The following is an 8,249-nucleotide window of genomic DNA, read 5'->3' as shown; positions in this document are numbered from 1 at the left end:
GCACACAAGGAGCTGACAAGTTGTGCCATTACAATATTTCCAAAGGGTAAATCTGTCTATCATTTTATTTGTGGAACCCGTCTTATATGTGTGTCCCAAGTACAAGTTTCTAATAAATACAAATATACGTTTAGTACAAACAAAAGCTAAACAGTCCATTGATTCTTTAAAAAATATTCTGTTTTAAACATTTGGGATTGTGATTGCAGAATAAGGTTGTTGTATCGCATCAAAAAACATTGTAAAATGTCGATGCCTCATTCATGTAATACAAAAAATCAACCATGGTGCACAGAGACTTGGGGTTTGGAGCTCAAAACGCCTTTAAAATCCAAATAAAATGCATATTTGTCAATCCCAGCACATGTACTGATCATATATATCAAAAAAACTTAATATAAGCCGTTTTGAAAAAAAATCATATTTCAACATCTATAATAATGTATTATTATAGATGTTGAAATATGAAATTTTTTCAAAACGGCTTATATTAAGTTTTTTTGATATATATGATCAGTACATGTGCTGGGATTGACAAATATGCATTTTATTTGGATTTTAAAAGCGTTTTGAGCTCCAAACCCCAAGTGTCTGTGCCATGGTGCACAGTTACGTAAATAACAAACTAAACTTTAAACAGTATAGCCACATGGACTTTGTCTAATAGTTAAAAAGTTCCGTGAAATTATTTTGCTTAAACATATTATTTTATAGATGCAATGCTCTAAACTTTATAGCTGGTTCATGTCACAGTTATTTTTCTAACCCTACATCTTCAAACCAGTTGAACCTTGTTGACGTCAGCCGTTATAGATACAATTAGTCCAAAATGAAAATATATCAAAATGATTATATTGATAGTATTTATAGTAACATATGACAACAAACCATGAAAGAGTTACATGATTATACGGATATTGTTGGTAGGTGTGAAATACGTGATCTATATATAGATACCTATATATAGAAGATAATAAATAGTTCTAGAACAAAATAATAACGTTCATCATATTAATATTCATACTAAATCATTACGAACACTTTTGTTCAAGAGTTATATATTATAAGAATATCAAAATGATACATACATTTCTATTGTTTTTATCAACATTGGAAATACTTATAAAATTGTGTCCATTGTAGACCAATCCACTTTAAAACTGCATGTATCATTCTACTTCAAATACAGTATTACCTGTAGGTATATATATTTCAATTGTACATCTTAGAAAAGTTAGCAACAGCCAGTTTTTAAAATTTTAAACGTGTTTCTTGCTTGGATCATACTTCATAAGAATACAGCTTGTACTGTTTGATCAGAATGGATGTTATTGATAAGGTGCCCCGTAATTACCGAGCATCTATTTCTAACATGCACGGACGCTGTCCTGTTGACATTTGTGGGTCGAATTAATGTCTGATTCTCGTGAAAAGGAAAGGTGTTGTAATCGAACCCTTTTAACCTTAATTCAAATCTACACCCAATACCAGTTCCCTGTTTTGTGACGACAGTCACCACGTTGAAGAATTCCATCAGCTATTTTAATTGAAATCCAGGTAGAAAACATGTGTCCACATGTAAAACTTACGATATTGTTAAAATTATTTCTGACAATCTCAATTTCCATCAAATGTATTAATAAGACGATGTTTTAATATCTAAAGCACCAAAAATAAGATTGAAATAGTTTTTCAGACAACAATTTTCTTTGCATACAATGAAATTTATTGACGGAAAAAGTATACATTTTATCCTATAAATGCGAAATTGTTTTAGCTCTATAGGCCTGGATTTCAACATGGCATGCACGAAAGTAAAATAGAGTAATAAAGAATCCCTAAAGAACGCACGAAACGACAAAATTGAAAATGTTGCAGGCTCGGTTTGATTGAGCCTGTTCATGAACGGAAATGGAAATATTTATTCCGGAGAAATAAACCTTCAATTTATTGAATTTACATTAACTACAAAAGTGAATAACATTTTCCTTATGGTCTGTGTTCTGAAAACATGACGATGAAACTCGTGTTAAATAATGAAAACTTAGTAATAGTTTTCATATAGTTGTGAGAACTAATAAGTTTTTGTTCAGTTCTCTGAATGAACTAATAGATGATTTTTGAAATGGTTATTGTTTACCATGAATTATTTCGTCAATCTGTTTGGCTTTATATTTTGCTATGTTTTGATAAATTATTTCCGGAGAAATTATACTCATTTTACATACCGTTGTCATGGGAAACAGACATTACATTTACCTTATATAAGTAAGTTCAGATTTCGTAGCACTTCAAATTAAGAAAATGTACACTACGTCTCTTGGATTCGTTATAATACAGCAGAAAAAAACGAAAAATGAAAGTCTAACATCGCATGAGGTAAACGTTGTAGTTCTTGTAAATATATCGAGACTAAACATATCAATATTCCGAATGAAATATATTTGTAGTTGCAACAACAAGTAAAAGCATTCAAAAATGCTTGGAATCTCGCCGTCCATCCAGGTATAAGGGTTGACAATTACGATACATGCACGCAGTGGAGAGGCACAGGGCAAGCCAGATAGTTTAGCCGATCTTCACAACTTCTGACAATCCTAGTTTGTTAGACATTTTTTTAAACATCAATCAATACAAAAATGACATAGTTATAAATGATGGTCATTATTTTTAACAATGTTGTTCATGATACATGACCATTGTACGTCCATCTATATAACTTATTATTTCCTGCCATTATACAAGAGGAATATCTTAATCTATTCTGGAAGACATAACGGATAATTATTATCAAAAACATGTCTTGTTACCTCTAATTGATCTTGAAGCAGACAAAAATAAGCACTACATTTACATAAACATGCTCTTTGTAAATTAAAAAATCCGTAAAAGTACTTAACTAACTACATCGATGGAACTAAAACTAATCTACGTTATTAAATACTATTTTGTGCGCGATTTAAACCAAATATAAAGTACATTTAACAAACTTCATATATTTTTCCACTAGATGTTATCTAACAATATCATCTTTGCACACAAATGAAGTGCTGTTGTTGCTGTTGTTTTGTTTTGTGTGTGTTTTTTTGTGTTTTTTTTTCTTGTTTTTTTTTTTTTGTTGATGTTGTTGTTGATGACGACGACGACTATGATGATGATCAACATCGTCATCATCATAATCATCATCATCGTCGTCGTCGTCGTCGTCATCATCATCATCATCATCATCACCATCATCACCACCATACAGTAATCTACGAATGAAAATGTATTTGCGTTTTATACCATTAGTTTAAAATACATACCAGTATTAATGCTTTAACCACGTGATTTGTGTAATAATTTCAGATTGAATACGTATTGAAAGTAGTTCTACCACTGTCTTCAGATGTAAATAAATCGATCTTTGTATAAGGAGTAACGAATGTATTTATTGATATCCAACGAAAATGGTAAAATCATGATTGTAGAAAATGTTTGACGGTCAGAGACAATTAAACAATGCTAATTGACGTACAATTTAAACTAAATCCGAAGTATCATCCACATAATTCCATGTTCAACAAATATTTAAAGAAGTAATGCTCTATATACTTTTATATCAACTTTATTTAGATGGCCTTGTATTCCATATAATAGAATAAACTAAGTCAACAAGTACAATGATTAAAAAAAACAAAAACAAAAAAAACAACACTATTTGTTTACATGTTTAGTTTTTAAGATAGGTAAGACCGTAATACCTTATCCGTTCTGTGTTTAGGTCCTTATTCGAATACTTACTAACAGAACAGAACAGAACAGAACAGTTCTGTTCTGAATACTTCCGGAAAGGGCCAAAAAGTTGCGACTGACATGTATAACTGTTCTGGCAATATACAGCAAGATAAATAATAAATATTATTCACAGAATAGGTTTATGGCATTTAAGATTTATTTCAGAAATTTAAATGAATTCATGAGACCTTTTAAAAAACACTAATTTCAACTTAATTCTAAGATGAATTTTCGACTTATTGTGTATTTTGGTAATTATCTTGATTATTCACTAGCAATTTTATAGAGAAAAAAAATCACCTTTTCTTATGGTAATCATTTAATTGTCACGTCTTTTAAACGAATACGAATACGAATACGAATTTTATTAAGCATAAAACAAAATACATTGCTTATAGCCAATTTACAATGATACACATGTACAGTGAGAAAAATAGCAGTTAACAATTATACACAATTTTCTGAAGAATACAAGTTAATATGGGAACAAATAATACTTGTACTTATCAACAATATAGTTTTTCAGAAAAAAATATCAGATTAAGATATACGTTTCTGATTTGCCCAATATAAAAAATTTAGCTAAGGCACATATAGTTTTCTTTGAGTCTGACGACAAGATACTATCTAAATTTATTCATAGTAGGCCAATGGCAGTAGTATTTTTTAAAATATTTTGTTCTAAGATCTCGGTAGTTGGGACACACACAAGGAGAAAGTGGCATTCACTCTATATTTGCTTCATATTGCATGATTTACATGATCGCTGTTCTCTAGGAATGTTTTTCGTATCTACCAGTTTCTATAAATAAATTATGGGAAGAAGTTCGAAATCTAGTTAAAGCAGTTCTATATTTACTTTCTTGGACATAATCTAAATACTTTTCCATTTTCAAAAGAAATGTTTTAAATATACAATATGTTTGTAATCTTGGTGAATTATTGATAGATGCATACCAACTTTGTAGAAAGGTGTCAATTAATCTTTGTTTAATAGTATTGTATGGTATATCTATATCAAACTGATTGTCCCAAATATATGAAAAGCCAAGACTTGACAAGGTGTCTTTGATAAAAGAAGCCCAATTTTTTTCCGTTATAATTTCGACCAACATCTGTGTCTGACTTAAGAAGTAAATACGTCTGCTTAACAAGTGATGCATCATTAAGTTTTAAGTATTTTTGACCAATATCTTATCATGTTAAGTTTTCTAGTAATATGTAACGGGTGACGACCAAGCTCACCATAAAAGTGCTGACAAGTTAGTAGATTTTTTTAACCCCTAAGACTCTACGCAAAAAATTTAGTATGAATAACTTCTATATCTTTAGCATCGTGCATTCCCCATATCTCCGAATTATAATTTAAAAATGGAACCGACTAGAGAATCAAACAATTTACATTTCTGATATGTTGGCAGTTCTATATTTTTAAATACTTTAAACAGGTTATGTAAAGCAAATGAGGCATGTTGAGCTATTCTATTTTGAGTTCTAAACCAATTGCCATTTTTAAAAAGAGGGTAATTCCAAGGTATTTAAATGATTCTACAAGTTCGATTGGTGTGTTGTAAATATAAAAAATGTGCTGTGTATGCCTGCCTTTTTCAAAAATCATTGCTTTTGTTTTAGATGTATTTATTTTCAAACCCCATGTATTACAATAAGTTTCAATATCCGTTAGCATTGCCTGTAGAGATTCAGGGATTTAGCAAAAAAGTACCTTGGTCGTCTGCAAATAAAATGAGAAAAAGCTTAAGTTCATTAATTGTAAAAATACCCTCTAAATCAGTGTTAATATTGTCTATAAGGTCATTTACGAAGAACATGAAGATCAGAGGTGAGCTCGGATCTCCCTGTTTCAAGCCTATATGAGAATTGAAAAAATCTGAATATGTAGAATTATACCTTACACATGATTTTACAGTAGTGTACATTGATTTCATTGCTTTAACAAATCGCGTGCTAATATTTTCTGCAATAAGCTTTTGCCACAAAAAACGATCTATCTATTTTATCAAAACATTTTTCGTAATCAACAAAAATACAATATAACTTATTACCCGAATTTAGAACATTTGATATAACTGCATGAAAAAAATAAAGATACAATCAGACACTGATTTTCCTTTTTGGAAACCAAATTGTTCACTACAAATTTTTATCATGTTTTATTGACCACTTACTAAGTCTATTTAACAATATCTGGGAATAAATTTTCGCAAGAATATTAATAAGTGTAATCCCTCTGTAATTTTTAGCATCATTAACATCTCCTTTTTTGAAAACAGGCGTAATGATACCCTCCCCCAAACTTTAGGATATTCACTATTAATAAACAATCTATTGTAGAGTTTAAGCAACAATGGAGACATGATATCGTAGGCTGCTTTAAAAATTTCACATATTAATTTATCATAGCCTGGTGATTTATTATTATTTTTGAGAAAATATAGCTTCCCGTAACTCGCACTCATTAATTTCTGCGTCTAGATCTTCATCAATTAAGTTATCATTAAATAAAAAAAGTTTTGATTTTCATTTTGGCTTTCCTCGCCGAATAGTGCCTTAAAATGGTCATATAGTTGTTCAACATTTAATGTATCAGTCTTTTCTTTATCATCTTTATAAGTATTTTTTATGTTTTGCCAAAATTTCCGGGTTGAGATTTAGCTAAGTTATTTATTCTTAAGCCTTCTTTTATTTTGAACTTATGTCTTGCAGATCGTTTAATTTTATTATAACGCGTTCGCGTATGTATAAAATGGAGGCGATTATCAACTGTATTGTGCCTATTAAAAACATTACGTGCTTTCTTAAATTCCTTTTTTGCCTCGAAGCAATCCTTAATCAAACCATTTTTTGCTTAATTTTCCATGTTTATGATTTAAAATTCGCTTTGTTCCGAACACATCGAATGCATTGTCAGATATGAATTGTGAAATATTTTGTACCACGTGGTCTATTGGTTGATCTATGACCTCTTGAGTAAGTTTTAAACAACTATGACAATAAAAAACAGAAAAGATATTCCGAAAACAAAACAACAGAAAACTGTGATAATTAATTTCATTTCAATCACGATTTTGAACTTTGGACGCACTCTCCGTGATAGAACCAGACTCAAATATCTATATAATTATACGTCAAAGAATAAGGTGACCAATCACCATACATTAACTATGGATTAACTACATAATATATCTTGTTTTTTTCACAAGTTATAAGAAATATGATAGGAAAGTAATGTATTATAGAGGATACGAGTGAGAAAACGGATTTTAAAGTTCACGAGATGGGGACAAATACTAGTACATCTTGCATAAAAAACAACAAACGTTGTTTTTTTATTTTATGCTTAAATACAAATTAGGATGACATTTCTTGAACATTAACTTTCATATTAAAATCTGTTTTCGCCACTGGTAGCTCGAATTTCAGACGTATTTCTCATAAATAAAAGAAGACTATAGAGCTAAAAATAGTTTCATAAATCAACGTTACATGGTGATAATATTATTTATTTTATACAAAAATCATGAATGATGTTCAAAAAATCAAAGCAACAAAAATAAAATTAAATCTTGTTTGCAGTTTTTCTTCTAGACTCGTTAGTTGCTTTTTAAAAGTAGTACATGTACTTTTTTTAAAATAACTGTCACAATATATGCCTTTTTATTCTTTTTTTTTTAAAGTTTGGCTGCAATCTTGTCAATTCATGGAAGTTAATGTATTTTCTCCCTCTTGTATATTATAAGAAATTTTGGGTTGAAATATTTAGTATGATGACTATGTTTATCAGTGATAAATAAAAATTTCTTAACAGTAATGAGTAATTGCTTTATAAATATGTCTGTCTTGAGATGAAGTCTGTAAAACTTAGTGGTGAAAAATAACGTGTTGTTACGATATAAAAGTATAGACTTCTGTGTTTCCATCATTAATTGTTTGTTAGAACTGATAAAGGTTATACAGACCGGGAACATAGTCAATAACAAATGGCCAGCTAATGAAATATCCTGAAATATCGCTTTGTAACTTTAACAATTCTTACCATATTTAATAACCGTACACACCATTTAACATGTATACAAGGCACTCCTTTTACAGAGACAGACGGGTTTCATATTTATCGGCAGTTTAGTCACGACTTTTCTCGCATTCTCTCATTAGTGACGTTAAATTGAAGTACGAATGGTTACATAAAATCCTGAATCCCGGACAATCCCCCTCCCGGACGATTCCCCTTTCATATTATTTTCACCAGTTACATAATTTGATATTTTTCACAACCCACCTGCTGTTTTTGTTGTCTATACATGTATAATAAATAAATTGGATATAAATAGAAACATATCTAAATTGAAATTTTACGTTTTATTTTCTTCCTTATCTTAAAATGACGCTTGTTTGCGCATGCTCAGTATTTCTAGTAAATATATTAAGGCTTACAGAATAAATTTATATCTTGT

This window comes from Ruditapes philippinarum, unplaced genomic scaffold, assembly GCF_026571515.1.
Source record: "Ruditapes philippinarum isolate M1 unplaced genomic scaffold, ASM2657151v2 ctg5942_1_1_1_1, whole genome shotgun sequence".
Taxonomy (NCBI): domain Eukaryota; kingdom Metazoa; phylum Mollusca; class Bivalvia; order Venerida; family Veneridae; genus Ruditapes; species Ruditapes philippinarum.
Note: the sequence above shows the minus strand (reverse complement) of the source record.